Source organism: Triticum urartu, chromosome 2A (genome assembly GCF_056163025.1).
Source record: "Triticum urartu cultivar PI428250 chromosome 2A, HENAU_Tu73, whole genome shotgun sequence".
NCBI classification, from domain to species: domain Eukaryota; kingdom Viridiplantae; phylum Streptophyta; class Magnoliopsida; order Poales; family Poaceae; genus Triticum; species Triticum urartu.
In genome coordinates, this window is record NC_141874.1 from 408,936,662 (window position 1) to 408,956,141 (window position 19,480).

Sequence of the window (19,480 nt, forward strand, 5' to 3'; positions counted from 1 at the left end):
TACCTCCCAGGGGGTTCCGGTAACCTCCCGGTACTCCGGTAAAATCCTGATTTCACCCGGAACACTTCCGATATCCAAATATAGGCTTCCAATATATCAATCTTTATGTCTCGACCATTTCGAGACTCCTCGTCATGTCCGTGATCACATCCGGGACTCCGAACAAACTTCGGTACATCAAAATGCATAAACTCATAATATAACTGTCATCAAAACCTTAAGCGTGCGGACCCTACGGGTTCGAGAACAATGAAGACATGACCAAGACACGTCTCCGGTCAATAACCAATAGCGGAACCTGGATGCTCATATTGGCTCCCACATATTCTACGAAGATCTTTATCGGTCAGACCGCATAACAACATACGTTGTTCCCTTTGTCATCGGTATGTTACTTGCCCGAGATTCAATCGTCGGTATCTCAATACCTAGTTCAATCTCGTTACCGGCAAGTCTCTTTACTCGTTTCGTAATACATCATCTTGCAACTAACTCATTAGTTGTAATGCTTGCAAGGCTTATGTGATGTGCATTACTGAGAGGGCCCAGAGATACCTCTCCGACATTCGGAGTGACAAATCCTAATCTCGAAATACGCCAACCCAACATGTACCTTTGGAGACACCTGTAGAGCACCTTTATAATCACCCATTTACGTTGTGACGTTTGGCAGCACACAAAGTGTTCCTCCGGCAAACGGGAGATGCATAATCTCATAGTCATAGGAACATGTATAAGTCATGAAGAAAGCAATAGCAACATACTAAACGATCGGGTGCTAAGCTAATGGAATGGGTCATGTCAATCAGATCATTCACCTAATGATGTGATCCCATTAATCAAATAACAACTCTTTGTCCATGGTTAGGAAACATAACCATCTTTGATTAACGAGCTAGTCAAGTAGAGGCATACTAGTGACACTCTGTTTGTCTATGTATTCACACATGTATTATGTTTCCGGTTAATACAATTCTAGCATGAATAATAAACATTTATCATGATATAAGGAAATAAATAATAACTTTATTATTGCCTCTAGGGCATATTTCCTTCAAAATCTCCGCGCGCACCCCAGTGTTCGAACCTCAAGGGTCTGCCGGAACCCGAAATCCGACATTTGGCGCGCCAGGTAGGGGTGCGCCGGGATTCGTCTTCCACCACCCCGTTCTCCTCCGACCATCACGCCCATGTCTGACGCTCGTCGGGCCCGCGCCGAGCGCCGAGCCGCGCTCGCTTCCCGCGTCGCCCAGACGGCCCCTGTCGGCAGGCGTCCTCGCCGTTCCCCGTCACCTGCCGTCAACGCCGCCACCGGCCCGGCGGGGGACGAGAAGCAAGCATCGTCCCAGCATCCGTCCGTGCGGCAAGACGGCCGCACCGCAACTCCCTCGCTCACCCCAGCTGGTTCTTCGTCCCGCACGCTCCGCGCGCCCATGGAGGCTCGGGCTGCACTCATCGCGGCAAACGAGCTCCTGTGCTACCGTCCCGTCGACGACGTCTACGAAGAATGGCTCGACCGCATCGCCGAGCTCGTCCGCGCCGCAGGGGGCTCTCCTGCGCCGTCCGTTCCGCTGCACCGCACCCCGCCCCGCGCGGGCGATGAAGCTCCGGCGGCGCCCCGGCCGCCTCCTCCTCAGGAAGGCGCCATGGCTCCAAGGCGTGTGGCCCCTGCGCGGAACCCGCTCTGTCAGGTACCAGCGCGGCAGGAGCAGAGCTGTCAAGAAGTCCCTCGCCCGCAAGAAGCTACCCGGGCGCTCCCTACTCCAGCACGTTGCGACCATGCTCCTGCTCCCGCGCGTCAAGACCCCGCGCTGCTCCCAGCTGCAGCGTGTGGGGACATGCAAGACCAAGCTCCCCGTCATCCAAGGCCTCATGTGGCCACAATAGGCTGTCGCGCCTTCACCGCCGAGCTACACAGCGTCGCGTGGCCCGGCAAGTTCAAGCCGGACTTGCCTCCTCGCTACGACGGCACGGCTGACCCTGCGGAGTTCCTCCAGCTCTACGAGCTGGGCATCGAAGCTGCCAACGGAGACGAGAAGGTCATGGCGAACTGGTTCCCCATGGCGCTCAAGGACGGGGCCCGCACCTGGCTCCTGAACCTGGCTCCAGGCACAATCTCCTCCTGGGATGAGATGCGCACCCGCTTCATCGCCAACTTCCAAGGCACTCGCGACCGGCCACCCGCCGTGAGCGACATGCGCCGCATCAAGCAACAGCCCGGGGAGACCCTGCAGAAGTACATCCAGCGCTTCAACAACGCATGCCTCAAGATTCCCAAGGTGACCGAGGAGGCCATCATCTCGGCCTTCTCCGACGGCGTGCGCGACGTCAAGATGAAGGAGGAGCTGGCGATGCATGAAGACCTGTGCACTTCCCTGGAGCTGTTCAACCTGGCAACCAAGTGCGCCAGGGCCGAGGAAGGGCGTCCCTCCCTCCTCGAGCTGTCTGCCGCAGACCCAGAAGAGAAGAAGCCCAAGGCCAAGGATGTGAAGCGCAAGGGGGCTGCCGTGCTCGTGGCAGAACCAGACACCAAGCGGGGCAGAGATCAGCCCGAACCTTCCAAGGGCAGCCGGTACTGTGTGTACCATGACCTCCACACCCACAACACCAACGAATGTCAAGAGCTCCGAGCCGTGCGAGAAGGAAGGATCGGCCGTCGCCCTGACCGCAGTAACCGGGGCTACGGTCGAGGAGGAGGAAGGAACGCAGGACGTTGGGAAGACCGTGGCCCGCGCCAAGGGTGGCGCGATCAACCTCGCGAGGATCGCTGGCAAGACTCGCCTCGCGAGGGAGGCTGGAGGGATCAGCCTCGCGAGGGAGACTTGAGGGATCATCCTCGCGAGGACCGCTAGGCAACGCAGGCCTCCCACCGCTGCCGCCGCAGCCAAGGAGAAACGAGGACCGCCACCAGGACGAGGGGGCTGGGGGCTTCCAGGAGCCGCGCGCGATCGCCTGCATCCTGGGCGGGGCACAAGCCCCAGCCTCTCAGCGCATCTTCAAGCAGTTCGCCCGCGAAGTGAACGCAGTCCTCCCCAGGCTCGAAGCCACGCGCCCTCTCAGGTGGTCGGCGTGCGCCATCACGTTCAGCTCAGCAGATCAGCTCAAGTGTGCGGCTACAGCCGGAGTTCTCCCGATGCTTTGCTCCCCGATCGTCAGCAACATGGTGGTCACCAAGACCCTCATCGATGGCGGGGCAGGGCTCAACGTCCTGTCCGTGGAAACATTCAACAACCTTCAAGTGCCCTACAGCCAGCTTCAGCCAACCAAGCCTTTCTCCGGTATCACCGACGGCTCCACGGTCCCGATTGGGCAGGTCCGCCTCCCTGTCACCTTCGGCGCACGTGACAACTACCGCACCAAGCTCATCGACTTCGACGTCGCTCACATTCGCCTGCCGTACAACGCCATCCTTGGGTACCCAGCGCTGGCCAAGTTCATGGCCGTAACTCACCACGGCTACAACGTCCTCAAGATGCCTGGAAGCGGCGGAGTCATCACGGTGCCCTGTGAAGAGAAGGACGCGGTGTGTTCCCTGGAACGAGCCTTTCAGGCCGCGTCACTGGAAGACCCGGATCGTGGAAGCAGGAGGCCTCCCGAGACCGCCCCTAAGAAGAAGAAGACATCGTCCGGCCCGACCACTCAGGAGGCAGGCCCCTCTGGGCCCGCGCCTGCCCAGGGGGAACCTCCTTCCATCGCATAGGAAAGCGCACCCGGCGCCCTCCCCTGGAGGGCCACCAACCTAGCTAGGGTCACAAGGGACGCGCTTGGGCACCACATGGAGGCGTGTTTTGAAGCACGTTTCCCTCAAGAAGGAGCAAGGCAAGGAGATCCAGACCCTCAGGAGTTCGTCAGCAAGGCCATTCAGGAGCTACAGGAGTCAAGAGTCATGAAAGGCGGCCGCCGCCTACCAGCAGTGGCTCCCCATCCAGGCGAGGATGGTGGGCTGCGCGTCTGCATCAACATACCAGGGCTCAACCGAGTCGCCTCTCTGGAGCGCCTCTGGGCCTCGCGAGTGGGGCACCGCGGAGGCCCACCCCACAGCTACGTTTGCATGCCTTACGGCTTGCCGAACGCAGCTGACACGTACCAGCGCCTCATGAGGGGCATCACGGAGGCACGAGAGGCCAGGCGTTCCACAGCCCTGGCAGGGATGGAAATGGCCCGTGAGGAGCCGCTAGCGCCTCCGGAGCCTCCCGAGGCCCCTGGGCCTGGGGGCTCATGAGGATCGGCTCCCGCAGCCCACCAAGCCTGCTACATCAACGCTCCTTCGTCCTCAACATCATCAGGGGACATCTTTCAAGTTTTATTTCCAGCTCGGAGCGCCCCCCAGGGCTGCATTATTCCCAGGCCACGTGGGTCCGTCCCTGCCGCGTGTATCCCTTTTTTACTCCATGTTGTTAGCTTACCTTGTTGGGGGCGCCCCTCGGGCTGCATGACCCCCCAAGTCGCTCGGGCCTGACCCAGTGATGTCCGCATTCCCAGCATCTATTTGAACGAATCCACTCCTTCGCGGCTAATGTGTTTTACCTAGTTGCCTGCTCAGCTGATGCCAACTAACGGAGCTGCTCCCAAACAACACGACGCTTGCGCATGGGTCCATCCCTGCAACGCCGACAAACCTGGATGGCTGAGCTCTGGCCGTGGCAGCCCCGCATAGCATCACCTCGTCAAGCCTTCAGTGCCTCACTACCCCTCGGAAGCAACCAACGGCTGACTGTCAATTGTCATGGCAACCCCTTGTTTTTACTATGATGGACCTGCAGAACCTCTTGAAGGAGCTGCGTCAGGCGAGGCCCTTGCGGTGTCTCCTTCGCTCTCGTCCGCGCAAACCGCTTGCACATTAAAGGGGGGTGCCTGAGCATCGTGACTCAGGGCTCCTACTGGCTCTCCAGCCCTCACCCTCTGGCCTTGACCACGGCATCGCGACCTGGCATACCAGCGATGGCTGAGACTCGCTCGAGGGCCGGGACCCGAGGACGTAGAGCAGAAAGGGGAGCAAAGGCGAGAAGGGAGAGACACACGAGGACCTCGCCGAGCAACCTCGCGCCTGCCAATGCACGGACCCGGCGACACACCAGAGAGCGGCTCCTGATCCTCGAGATAAGTCATCACCCGGAAGCGCCAGCTATCGTGGCACCATCCCCGCACCTAATGCTATCCCGTGTTAGCGACGCCGCTCTCCTTTCTCACCAAACGACGACTGCTTGGGCACCAAAGGGGACCTCCTGAGCATCGCGACTCAGGGGCTCTTACCGGACTCCGGGTCGCTCACCTCCTGGCCTTGACCACGGCATCGCAACCTGGCATACCAGCGACGGCTGAAGCCGCCTTGGGACTGGGACCTGTCGGCGCAGAGCACCAAGCCCTCGTGAGGTTCGAAAGGGAGGACTGAGCTAAGACGGAATGAGCAACTCGCACAATTCTACGACAAGGGTTATATTAACAAAACAGGATCACAGGCACCTTACAAGCCCCCACGGGACGTGTTTTTGATTCCTCGCAGGGAACAGATCCTAAAGGGACACAAACTACGCGCGTCCGTGCAAAAGACGCCATCATCAATAGTGGGCCGTCAAGCACCGACGCCAACCCCATCCAGATCAGAATCGGTGGCGGCCTGACGAGCCCGCCCTGCTCCAGGAGCGGCGCCGGCTCGGGGGCTCGTAGCTGTCGTCGCTCGTCTCCGGAGTCGTGAAGAGCTCGTCGGAGTCGCTGGAACCTCCGACGCCTCCACCGCCTGAGGAGCCGCCAAGGGAGCGGTTGGCGGGCCCAGTCCTCATCGCGGCAGGGTCCTGGCCACCTTCCCCGGGGCAGCACTCTAGCCGGCGCCCGCTCGCATCGAAGACCTTGAAGAGCATCACCGAAGCACCGTCGTAATCCAAGTGGACCGTGAAGACGCCCCTTACCCTGCAAACCCGGGCGATCTCTCTCCAGCCCCGAGTCATGAAGACCTCGCCCGGGGCAACGACCGCGACCTCTGCCTCGGTCGCGAGGGTGCTGCAGCCGGCGTGCTGCAGCCAAAGCTCCAGGGGCTCCCCCTGCGGGATGATGGAGGCGAAGAAGGGAGGAAGGCGGATCCAAGACTGAAAAGGAATGGCGACGTGAAGCACGAACTCTCGGGAGGAGCCCTCGGTGTGGACCCCAGGGGGGACGACCCACACCTTCGTGACCCACCGGCGCCGACGGCGGCGCCGCCCGTGGCGGTCAGCATCAGCTCCCTCAGGGCCCTCGACGTGGGCGTACAATGGAATCGGGAACCCCAGCGGCGCCCGCTCGCACCAAGGCCTCGACACCACCTGAAGGGCCCCCTTGTCCGGGCCACGGGGGGCGAGCCGTTTCTTCAGCGGGAGTGGGTCTGGTTCCTCTCGGGGAGCCTTTCCCTTCTCTGTCGTCGAGAACCGGCGGATCGGAGCCATCGCAGCAAGACGGAGCAAGGATCGGGAAGAAGGAGAAGCAAGGAGGGATGGACTGGAAGGGCGCGCGCTGTTCCGTACTTATGGCCGGCGAAGGCCAACCGCCTACCTCCACGATTGCAGGTAATCATGACCCACTTCGCATGCAGGGACTTATCCAATCCGTGCAGTTGCCGAGGCGCCATGGGGAAGTGGAGACGCCCACGTCCCATCAACCGCCACGCGGCGCCCAAGGCCGCAGGCTGTTAGGGCCCGCGGCGCTTCGCTCTTGCCCTTCCGCCTCCCTGCACGGCCAAGTCCGGGCGCGCCTTGGGCCCGGGGGCTACTGTCGGTGTTCTGGGAACGGGGGTCCCCAGACTTGCCTGCCTGCGGCCTGCGGCGTGGCTCAAAGGGGGGCCCAGCGCGGCCCATCTTCACCAACACAAACCCAAGACCCTCGCGAGGGGCCAAGCCTCGCGGGGCGGACGACGCGGAGCTTCCTCAGGCGCGGCCTCGTCAGGCTGGCTCACGAGGAGGCGGAGAGATCAAGGCGGGGTACCTCACGAGGTGCCCGTGACGCAAGCCATGACGACCGAGGGTGCCAGGCGGGTGCCAGCCCACGCAGTGTCCTCCTTTCCTCTTTGGTGCAAAGGGGGCAAGTGCATCCGCGGAGTACCGAGGCATCAGGCAAAGGTTGCCATTTCGGTGCAACGAGACCAAGACCAGGAGGACTACAAGACGGAGGTCACCGTGGGGCCCAAGACGGCGTCATCACCAAAGCTTTGCGCAGGCAAAGACTACTTTTGTCAGGATAGCTGATACTAGTTGTCCCCCTTCAAATTAGCCTGCCATTGTTGGCTCCCTTCCCGCTCGATATTCAGGAAGAGGACCAGGGCCTCTATAAATAGGACCAGCCACCCACAGAGCAGGGGGCTGGGAGGTTGGAAGGAAAGAGAGGGATCGAAGGATAAAGAAGATCAGGTAGAGAGAGAGAGGGAAGGGTGACTGAACTCCTCCCAGCAGTTCATCGCCCCAGCCAAGAATAGACCCTCGCGAGGCTGTTCTTCCTTGTATTGTTCATCATCATCAGCCCAAGAGGCAATCCACCACACCACACACTGGAGTAGGGTATTACACCACAACGGTGGCCCGAACCAGTATAAACCCTGTGTCTCTTGTGTTGTTCTTTCCATAGTTTAGATCCTAGCAAGGCGGAGGGGTGCAGGTAGGTAGGAGGCGAAATCTCCGCACGCACCCCAGTGTTCGAATCTCAAGGGTCTGCCGGAACCCAAAATCCGATAGCACATATATCCAGTTGAATATGGGTGGACATGAGTTATTATTGTTGACATCACCCTTAAGGTGAATACATTGGGAGGCGAAACTATAGGCCCCTATCTTCCTATGTGTTTGGTTGAAACTTTTTTCTCATGAGTATGTGGTGAGTGTTAGCAATCATAGAAGACTATATGATGGTTGAGTATGTGGACTTGCCAAAAGTCTCCGATACGTGACCCTTCCTGAAAAGATGATGAATTGTAGTTGCAAAGTTGACTGAGAATATAGTTTGTTGGTTTTCAATAGAGTTTATGATTTATACTTCGATGTTGTGATGAATTGTTACTTGTTCGTGAGAAGTTATATGATAAAAGTTGTTTGATAAAGTTTTATATTAAAATTTCAATAATAAAGTTTGTTGTTGTTATAATAATATACATGATGCTTCTATGTCCGTATTTTGTTTTTATTGACACCTCTCTCTCTCTCTAAGCATGTGGACATGTTTTTCGATATCGGTTTTTCGCTTGAGGACAAGCGAGGTCTAAGATTGGGGGAGTTGATACGTCCATTTTGCATCATGTTTACCTACTGGTATTTACTATATTTTTATGCATAATAATGCCTTTTGGAGTAATTCTAACGTCTTTTCTCATAATACGCAAGGTTCACACAAGAGGGAGAATACCAGCAGCTAGAATTTTGGACCTGGAAAAGCTACGTTAGAGTTACCCATTCTGCACATCTCCAAATGAGCTGAAAATTTACAGAGAATTATTTTGGAATATATGAGGAATATTAGAGCAAATAACCACCAGAGGGGGCCCACCAGGTGGGCACAACTCACTTGGGCGCGCCAGGGAGCCCAAGCGCGTCCTGGTGGGTTGTGCCCTCCTCGGCCCACCTCAGATGCCCTATACTTGTGGGTCATCATGGATACATAAACAAATACCGTGTCCCTATAGAGCCTCTACTAGACTAGCTCGTTGATCAAAGATGGTTAAGGTTTCCTGACCATGGACATGTGTTGTCACTTGATAACGGGATCACATCATTAGGAGAATGATGTGATGGACAATTGAAAGTGCGTTATATCGACTAGAGGGGGGGGGGGTGAATAGGCGATTTTTATGAAAGTCTTCAAAACGTGAGAGTTATGAAGACAAACAGTGAAGATTATGCCTATTACTATGCAGCGGAAGTTAGATTACACTAGGCCAGCCATGGTCATGTATTCAATAGAGTGAAAGCGCAATGACAAACAGCTTCAGTGTAATAAGGATCAGGTAGGAAGAAGTTATGAAGCCGAACAGATCATACATTCATGTTGTGAAGACAAAAGATAAAGCAAGCATGCAATGGCTTCACAATGAATAACTGTAAGTGAAAGGAAGTGAAGATGAAACCAGTGACATGTTGAAGACAATGATTTGTTGGACCAGTTCCAGTTGCTGTGACAACTGTACGTCTGGTTGGAGCGGCTAGGTATTTAAACCAAAGGACACACAGTCCCGGACACCCAGTCAAGGACACTTAGTCCAAGACACCCAGTCCTCACCGTTTTCTCCTTGAGCTAAGGTCACACAGACCTCGCTCAATCACTCAGGTAAGTCTTCAAGGTAGACTCCCAAACCTTCACAGACTTCGTTCACTAGCAATCCACAATTTCTCTTGGATGCTCAGAACGCGACGCCTAACCGTCTGGAGGATGCACAGTCCTCAAGTGTAATAAGTCTTCAAATCACACAGACACGAAGACTTAAGTGATGCCCAATTTACTCTGGCTCTGGGTGGTTTGGGCTTTTCTCCTCACTAGGAATTTTTCTCTCAAAGGCTTCGAGGTGGGTTGCTCTCAAACGACAAAAGTCGTGCACTGAAATCTGAGCAGCCAACCGTTTATGGTTGTGGGGGGTGGACTATTTATAGCCACTTGGCAACCCGACCTGATCTGTCCAAAATGACCCTGGGTCACTAAGGAACTGACACGTGTACCAACGGTCGAATTTTGAACTCACACGGCAACTTTACTTGGGCTACAAGTAAAGCTGACTTGTCTGACTCTTGACAAGATTTTCTCTCAAAGTCTTCGCTCGAAGACATAGGATTTGAATTAGGCATCACTACAGTCATTCTGACTGGTTCTTTTGGACCCCACTTAACAGTACGGTGATTCCTATGACACAACATAAATTAAATAAAACTACGAAGGATCTAAGTCTTCGAGTTCCATAAGCTTCATAGGGAGTCTTCTCATGTCATTGTCTTCAATATGAATATCTTCATAAACCACCATTGTCTTCAATGTCTTCGTACATTTTTAGGGGTCATCTCTGGTAATAAAACTGAATCAATGAGGGACTTCTACCTGTGTTTTCTTGCAATTCTCACAAACACGTTAGTCCCTCAACTAGGTTTGTCGTCAATACTCCAAAACCAACTAGGGGTGGCACTAGATGCACTTACAATCTCCCCCTTTTTGGTGATTGATGACAAACTAGTTGAAGTTTTCAACGGGGAACATAATTTGTGAAATAGTAAAGGAATTTGTCTTCATAAGTTGCAAGGGCTCCCCCTGAAGATGTGCATATAAGTAATTTGCCTTTTGAATGCAAATGCACATGGCAGGTTGTACTTGTGGAGATCCACTTCAACTTATGATGACAATCCACTATGCATGTGAGAGTATATGAAGATAATGACATGCATAATGGAAAATGGACGTCTGCACATGCGGAATTTATCTTCGCATAACGGAGTGACAAACAGGTAGTAGACGGCCATCAAGGCTAAGTGTTACAACTCAAAGAGGCAAATGTAGCAAAAACGGGAGTTGTAAGCACGAAGCAAAATGTAGCAAAATATAAAGGCACCCGCCCAAAGTGACCCGCTTGAAGACTATAAACATCATGCTTCTCCCCCTTTTGTCAGTGATGACCAAAAAGGTTTGAAGACATAGAGTTTTCTACGCGTTCCCAGGCGCAGCAGGATCGGTGGAGTTGTTTGGTGGCGGTGCAGATGAGCTTGGTGCAGATTCGACGTGTGTTGAAGCAGGTGGAGATGATGTCGCGTCGTCGTCTTCTTCAATAATCCGGGCAGACACGGTGGCAGCAGAAGAAGAGAATTCTGACTCTTCAAGTGATGGTGTGCTTCGCATCACAGCTCTTCTTGGAGGCGTGGAGTCAAATTGGAATCTCTCTTTGAAGCCATCCTCTTGCAGTTCAGCTTCATTGCTCATCATGGTGAGGCCTTTCCAAGTGCGGCGACAGGTCTCGTGTGCGACAAACGCATTCTTGGTTGCCAGATTTCTGGTGCGATTGACGTCTTGCATGATGCTTCTCATCTGCCGTTTGAGCCAGTCGTGATGCCTATCTTGCTTTTGGTGAAGAGCCACAAGAAGCTCTCGGTCATTGAGTGCTCGAGCGCGCTTCTTGGGTCTCTTGGCAGCTGTGCTGTCAGTGGCTTCAGTTGATGCAGGGGCACGTGTGGTGCCAGCCATTGGATACACTTGGGAGAGAGCTTCAACACCTTCAATACTTTGAGTGAAGCTCTGGTGTTCTGCATTTTGAAGACTTAATGGTTGCTTGCCAGGCTCTGGATATATTGCTTCAGCAGATGTGTCCACATCTGGCAAAAATATCCTATGGTTGCGGGCTGAGGGTTGATAGGAGATTGCAGAGTGAAGCTTGATCAGCCTCATAACCCAAGGAGCATAGAACTTTAATCCAAACAGTTCTGAGGCAGACGCTGCAAAGTGACGGATGAAGAGATCCTGTGCATTGAAGCATTTGCCATGTAGAATGCAGAAGATGAGAGTCTTCATTGCACCATCAATTGTCGCATATCGAGAGTGTCCCTTTACAGGCCATAGAGTCCGCCTTATGATATGATATATTGTTCTGGGCAAGTACTCTAAGTCTTCAACGAAGAACCTAGTTGGATAGGGTGCATTAGGAGGCAGTGGCTTCATCATTGAGAGCATCTGACTCATATCTGGCTCAGGACGCTGAAATATGCTCTCAATTGCTTCAGCATGGAGTTGGCACCCTTCTTCAAAGAATTCGCCAGGAGTGGGAAGGCCGGTAAGCTCAATTAGGTCGAAAGCATTGGCTTCATGATGGATATTGCCTGTCATCCACTCCAGAATCCATGTCTTCGGATCTCTGTTATAGCCTTTGATATGCAAAGTGGCATAGAACTGGAGCAGAAGCTCTTCGTTCCAGTGCTCTTCATCAGTGATAAATGGCAGCAAACCCACTTGCTTGAAGCAATCCAGTGCTTCTTCCAGACCAGGCAGACCAGCAACAGCTTCAACCTCAAGGCGCTTGTGAGGAAAGATGCGGCCTTGGTTGTATAGGATGCATGAATAATAGCTGCGCTGTTGATGTCTCCAGAACCTATCTGATACAATCCGTTCCCTTAAATAAGGGTTCTTGGAGCGGTCGAAAAACGTGTTATCTGCCCTGAAGCCGTTGATGTTGAAGGAACCAGGAGCTGATGCAGGACCTGGGAACCTTGGCAGTCGTGGGATCGGCTTCTGGACCTGGGGTCTATACGCAATATGATAGTTGAATTGTGGTCCTGCAGCAGACTCAGGCACAGAATGTTCAGGAGCAGTAGCTTCATTGTCTTCTGAAGCTATTGTTGGGTTGCGCTCCACATTTGCTTCGGCGTTGTTTGTGGCAGCCTCAACATTTGCAGACTCAGGCACGTTCTCCTGGAGAACTGCTTCTTGTTGGTGTGGGGGAGTTGGAGCTTGTGGTGTCTCTGCATGCTCTTCGGCTGATGCAGCCGGAATGTCGTCAGCAGCCTGAGCCCTTGGCCCTTTGCGAAGCCTACGGAATTTGGGCGACGCTTGTGGAGTTGCAGTGGGTTGTGGCTCATCTTCCTCCTGTGGGCGATCTGCCCACGATGCATCTTGTGTGATTGGCGTCAATGGACGACCAATACTGATCAGTTCGCTTATCTCAAGCTGAGGAGGGGCTGCATCACCTTGCACATTGTCTTGGAGACCAATGTCTTCAGCAGCGTAGGGTTCGTCTGCTGGAATGTCTTCAGTGTTGGGTTCATGCACAGTCAACTGACGATCTGCGTCAGGATAGCGGACGGAGAGGGGTTCAACTGTCAAGGGCTCTGTGGGAGCAGCCCGAGATTTCTTGGTCTTGCGCTTCTTGATGATGGGTTCAGAAGGAGAGGCTTCAGAATGTTTTCTTTTCTTAGCTTCAGTCTCTGCAGTCTGTGTCTTCTTGTGCTGTGAGGCGGTTGATCGACTCTTTGGCTTCGAGCCAGTCGTTGCAGTGGGGAAGACAATCGGAGCAGTTTCTGACCTTGGCGCTTCAGGTTCAGGCACAGCATCCTTCTTTTTCTTCTTCGCGGCCATCCTGGGGTCAATGCCAGGACGCCCAAGTGCCTTGCGTTTCTCTGCCTCATTGTAGGCCTGCACGCAGCGATCAGCCAAAGTCTTCATGCGTTCTCGCGAGCCTTGAGCTTCGGCACGCGTCTTCAGGAAGTTCTCTTTCAGCTCGTGCAACATGATCTTGAAGTTTCTCACTTCTTGCACACTGAGCTTGGCCACGTGCTTCTTGAACTGATCCTTTTCATAATCAATTTTCTGCTTCAGTTCTACAATGCGCTGGGCTATTGCAAGTTCTGAAGCAATTGCGCCTTGAAAAGCAACGCTGAGGCCTATGGGCAGCTGCAGATCGTTGGAGCTGATGTCCGGTGAGGCAAACCATTCATCGATGAAGTTGTGGATGATGGTGACATCAAACAGAGGCAGATTGTTGAAGATTTCAGCCTCCTCCTTGCTCTTGATGAGCTGCTCAAGAGCATCATCTCCAAGATCTTCATCGCTTGAGAGATCAATGGCTTCGCAGCGCAGAATGTCAGCAGCTGTGAGCTCTTTGCCTGTGTGTGGCTGAGGCTTCTTGGCTTCTTGGGGCTTGGACACTCGTGATAAGCCTTCTGACTGCACACTGGCTTCAGGAGGTGCAGTTGCTAAAGGCTTCACTCTTGCGATCTTGGGAGAAGCGGCTGGCTTTGAAGCTTTTGGCTTCTTCTGCTTCGGCTTCGGCGCAGCAGGGGCGTCATCTGACTCAGTATCTGCTGGAGGGTCATTCACAGCAGTCCCTTGGACTAGGATGCGAGTGATGAGGCCTGCAAGATTGGCATACGGCCCGATGATATTGGGATCGGTGTTGCGTGTGCCATCTGCCCTTGGTGAGGAGGGACCAGGGTTGAAGTCAAGCCCAAATTTCTTCTTGTTTATCTTCGCTGACTGTTGTGCAAACTGAAAGTTGCGCTTGAAGAGATTATCATCGCGGCACCAGAGAAGTGATGACGGATGTGCCTCAGCTGGCTGTGGTCCTCTCACCATGCATGGATAGAAGCCTTGAGCAATGGCTTCGACTCTGGACCTGGGTACGAGATTTTTGTATAGTACGTCTCCCCACGGTCTCTTGATGGCGCACTTCTCCGCATATTCCTGAGTGACAAAGCGGTAGTGGAACCATTGCTCTGCCCAATATCTTCGAATCCATTGGATTCGTGTCTTGCGCTGACCATAGCTTTCTTCAGGATCAGTTTTGTACATCTCAGCCAATTCATCAGGCAGATCTTTGGACGTTTCACCACGTCGCTGTCTGCCTCCCTTCCTTGCTGCTGTTTCTGAAGCCATGAATAACTTGGAAGGCTTCAAGATGTTCAAAGGCTTCAAAGGCTTCCTTTTGCAAGAACTGGCTTCAGGAGAGTTGATGTGATGCTGCAAGTACTCTACAAATGAATGCAGACTATGAGAACCAAAGGATTCTCCCACGGACATGTACCTGTGACAGCATTAAGGTGCGAGGGAAGGGGAAGAGGTCATATGCATTCTCAGAAGATTTTGAAGATAAATCGGTTTAGAAGACATAGACCTCATTGTGCGAAGACATTCACTCACAGATAAGAAGTTGGTTCCAGATTTGTACGAACCCACAGATCAGTACAAGTGAGGAATCTAACTACCTTATGAAGCACAAGTGAATATACTAGGCATGTCATGAGATGTAGCGAGATAACTAACTGATGTGAAGAGAAACTCCTTATGTCAGAAAGTGACTGAGCTATGGGATCAAAAGAGGATGTAAAAAGAGGTTTTATTTACCACACTTGGAACTGCTAGACGAAGTGAGTGTTGAGGCCGAGTAGTTTGATCCTCCGTGCCCTAACTTGGTGACGGAAGACGCCTACGGCGACGGCGGAGAGAGTGATGTCCGCTGTCGGCGTGAAAACGGCGTCGGAGAGGTTGCAGCAGTGAAGCGCTTCGTCGCCGGCGTCGTCGAGTGCTAGCGGTGGCGCTAGGGTTCGTGCGAGGGTGGAAGAAGGAGATAATGACCGCAGTGAATCGTGTATTTATAGGGATAGAGGCGGCACTGCGCTATTACGCAGGTACCCCTGGCGGTTCGCATTTGAGGCACGCGTGGCCAGTTAGAGGAAGATTGGGATTTGTTCCACGTCCCACGCACGCCTAAATTGTTGGGCGGTCGTTCCTGCTTCTCCGGATCTTATGTGGAGGAATGAGCATTAAAAACGGACTTTTATGGTTGTCACTATGTCTTCAGCTGACAATGACACAGTGAAGACATTTGACAGTTTCAACAGAATGCATATGACTTGGAGAGATAGAGTTTGAGATAGAAAGCATAGAGAGGTTAGGGTCCGATCACATTCACTTAGTTCAAAAGATTCAACCAAGAAGACATAGCTATAAGTGAATGCTGTAGAGGACAGAACATCAGTACATATATATCCATATAATCAACCCAGTGAAGATAATCATGAAGACATACTGAGAATGAAGCCAAACCAATTGTGAAGACATTGAGAGGTAACGCCATGAGAGAAACACTTCAAAATGGAACGTTTGGTGGTGGCGTTACCCACCGTATAGGAAGTATTAGACCCAGACACGGCGCACAATTATCGTGGTGCTCCGAAGTCAAATTCCACATTAATGTATTCACACTTAGAATGTATGTCTTCATTGTTTGAAGATATACGCTACTTCGTGTGTTGCACATCTAAGTCATCAATATGCTTAAGTGTTAGGATGTGTGCCTGATCACAGGACATTTGAGGATTCCAAGATATTTAGCTCACACCGTAACTTGCAAAATCTCTTCTCATCCAAGGGCTTGGTGAAGATATCTGCCAATTGCTCTTCAGTGTTGACGTGTATGATATCAATGTCTTCCTTCACAACATGATCTCTTAGAAAGTGATGACGAATTTCAATGTGCTTTGTCTTCGAGTGCTGAACCGGGTTGTTGGCAATCTTGATGGCGCTTTCGTTGTCGCAGTAAAGTGGCACTTGCTTCAGATGAATGTCATAATCCTTGAGTGTTTGCTTCATCCACAGAAGCTGAGCGCAGCAAGATCCAGCAGCAATGTATTCAGATTCAGCAGTGGAGAGTTTTACACAGTTCTGCTTCTTTGAAGACCAACATACAAGTGATCGTCCCAGAAAGTGACATGTGCCTGATGTAGACTTGCGATCAACTTTGTCACCAGCATAATCAGCATCCGAAAATCCAACCAAGTCAAACTCTGAGCCCTTTGGATACCATAATCCTAGAGTTGGGGTGTGAGCCAAATATCGAAGAATTCGCTTCATAGCTAAGTGATGCAAATCCTTTGGTGTAGCTTGAAATTGAGCACACATGCAAACACTAAGCATGATATCTGGCCTAGATGCACATAAATAAAGCAAAGACCCAATCATGGAGCGGTATACCTTTTGATCGAACTCTTTACCATTGTCGTCGGGACCCAGATGATGCTTGGCTGGCATTGGTGTTGTGAAGCCTTTGCAGTCTTGCATACCGAACTTCTTCAGGCACTCTTTAAGATATTTCTCTTGAGATATGAAGATGCCGTTGCGTTGTTGCCGTATTTGAAGACCGAGGAAGAACTTCAGCTCCCCCATCATGGACATCTGATATTGCTCTTGCATCATATATCCAAACTCTTCACTATACTTCTGATTGGTGCAGCCGAAGATAATGTCATCCACATATATTTGGCACACAAATAGTTCACCATCATATGTCTTCGTGAAAAGAGTGGGATCCAGGGAACCAGGTATGAAGCCTTTGCTTTTCAGAAAGTACTTGAGTGTATCATACCAGGCCCTAGGGGCTTGTTTGAGGCCATACAGTGCCTTGTTGAGCTTGTATACCATATCAGGATGTTTTGGATTTTCAAAGCCAGGTGGTTGTACAACATACACTTCTTCTTCAATCTTGCCATTGAGAAAGGCACTTTTCACATCCATCTGATAGAGAAGTATGTTATGATGATTTGCATAGGCCAGCAGTATGCGTATGGCTTCAAGCCTAGCCACAGGAGCAAATGTTTCATCGAAGTCAATGCCCTCCACTTGAGTATATCCTTGAGCAACGAGACGAGCTTTGTTTCTGACGGCTTGACCATGCTCATCTTGCTTGTTGCGGTATATCCATTTGGTGCCTATTATGTTGTGCTTCCGTGGATCAGGACGCTTAACCAGTTCCCATACATTATTTAGCTCAAACTGTTGAAGCTCTTCTTGCATAGCTTGAATCCATTCAGGTTCCATGAAGGCTTCTTCAACTTTCTTGGGTTCTGATATTGAGACGAATGCGAAATGCCCACAGAAGTTTGTTAGCTGAGTTGCCCTTGAACGAGTGAGTGGACCAGGTGCATTGATGTTGTCAAGTATTTTGTCAATTTGTACTTCATTTGCAACACGAGGGTGTGTGGGGCGAAGACTTTGCTCTTGCTGATCTATGTGGTCATTTGAAGGTATATCTTCAGGCTGAGCATTGTCTTCATGTGGATCAGGTGCTGAGATGATAAGTTCTTCTTCAGGATGAGCTTCAGAAGGTACAATTTCTCCAGTTCCCATAAGCTTGATTGATTCATTTGCTGGAACTTCATCTAGCACATTTGGCAATTGCTCTCTTTGTGATCCATTGGTTTCATCAAATCGCACATCCACTGTTTCAACCACTTTGTAGTGGAAGAGATTGAAGACTCTGTAGGAGTGCGAATCCTTTCCATATCCAAGCATGAAGCCTTCATGTGCTTTTGGTGCAAACTTTGAGGTGTGGTGTGGGTCCTTGATCCAGCATTTTGCGCCAAATACTCTGAAGTAACTGACATTTGGCTTCTTGCCAGTTAGGAGTTCATAAGATGTCTTGTTCAGAAGCTTGTGAAGATAAACACGATTGATTGTATGGCATGCAGTATCAATGGCTTCAGTCCAGAATTTTCTTGGAGTCTTGTATTCATCTAGCATTGTTCTGGCCATCTCAATGAGTGTTCTGTTCTTGCGTTCGACGACGCCATTCTGCTGTGGCGTGTATGGAGCTGAGAATTCATGTGTGATGCCCAAGGTATCCAGATATGTATCAAGGCCAGTGTTCTTGAATTCAGTGCCATTGTCACTTCTGATGTGCTTTATCTTGGCGCCAAAATTGTTCATAGCTCGATTTGCGAAGCGTCTGAAGACATCCTGCACTTCAGTCTTGTAAAGGATTATGTGCACCCAAGTATATCTAGAATAATCATCAACAATTACGAAGCCATAGAGGCATGCAGAAGTAGTAAAAGTTGAGTAGTGAGTGGGACCGAAAAGATCCATGTGAAGCAGTTCGAAGGGTTGAGTAGTGGTCATGATTGTCTTCGAAGGATGTTTTGCCCTTGTCATCTTCCCTGCTTCACAGGCACCGCATAAGTGATCTTTCTTGAACTTGACGCCCTCGATGCCTATGACGTGCTTTTTCTTCGCAAGGGTGTGGAGGTTCCTCATGCCAGCATGCCCAAGCCTTCGATGCCAAAGCCAGCATTCTGAAGCTTTTGCAAGAAGACATACTGCAAGTTGTGGTCCTGCTGAGAAATCTACCACATACAAATCACCTTTCCTATACCCTTCAAACACTAGAGATTTGTCAGATTCCATTAGCACCAGGTAGCGATATTTGCCAAACATTGCAATCATATTCAAATCGCAAAGCATTGAGACAGACATTAAGTTGAAGCCAAGGGATTCAACAAGCATGACTTTATCCATGTGTTGATCCTTTGAGATTGCAACTCTACCTAGACCCAATACCTTACTTTTACCAGTGTCAGCGAATGTAATGTGGCTCTTATCGGATGGACGTAAAGTTGAGTCCATAAGAAGGCTTCTTCTGCCAGTCATGTGATTTGTACACCCACTGTCAATAATCCATTCTGAAGACTTTGAAGTCGCTGGTGTCGTACCCTACAGTGCAGTTAGGGGGATAGGCTTCACGAAGAGTGTTGTGAAGCATAAAAATTTGACGAACCAGTGGGTTATGAAAACTTAGATCCAGATTAGGACTAATGGGGAGAGTAGCATGCGAATCAGGAACGAAGTACATAATGATGTCATTTGGGCAGTTTATCTTGCGCCCCACAAGATTTTTATGGTCCCCAGCAATAGCATCAGAAGATTTTGTTTTTGTGCTGGAGACCTTTCCCTGCAAAAGAGAGTTAAGCTTTCTTAACCACCCACATCTTCAAGGGTGGCTTAGAAGCTATGAGTCTAAGTGCAGCATCTGAGAATTTTGGCTTTGAAGCCTTAGCAAACAGTCTAGCAGGGGGACAATAATACTCATAGGCATAAGCAGAATAATTTTTGGTCATATGAATATGACGGTTCGATGAACCGCTCTCATATTCATATGCCTGAGTATGGTTTCCCTGCAAAACATTTGCGTTAGTGTGACTCAGGTGAGTCCTCTGTCTGTATGAAGCCTTTGGACCGA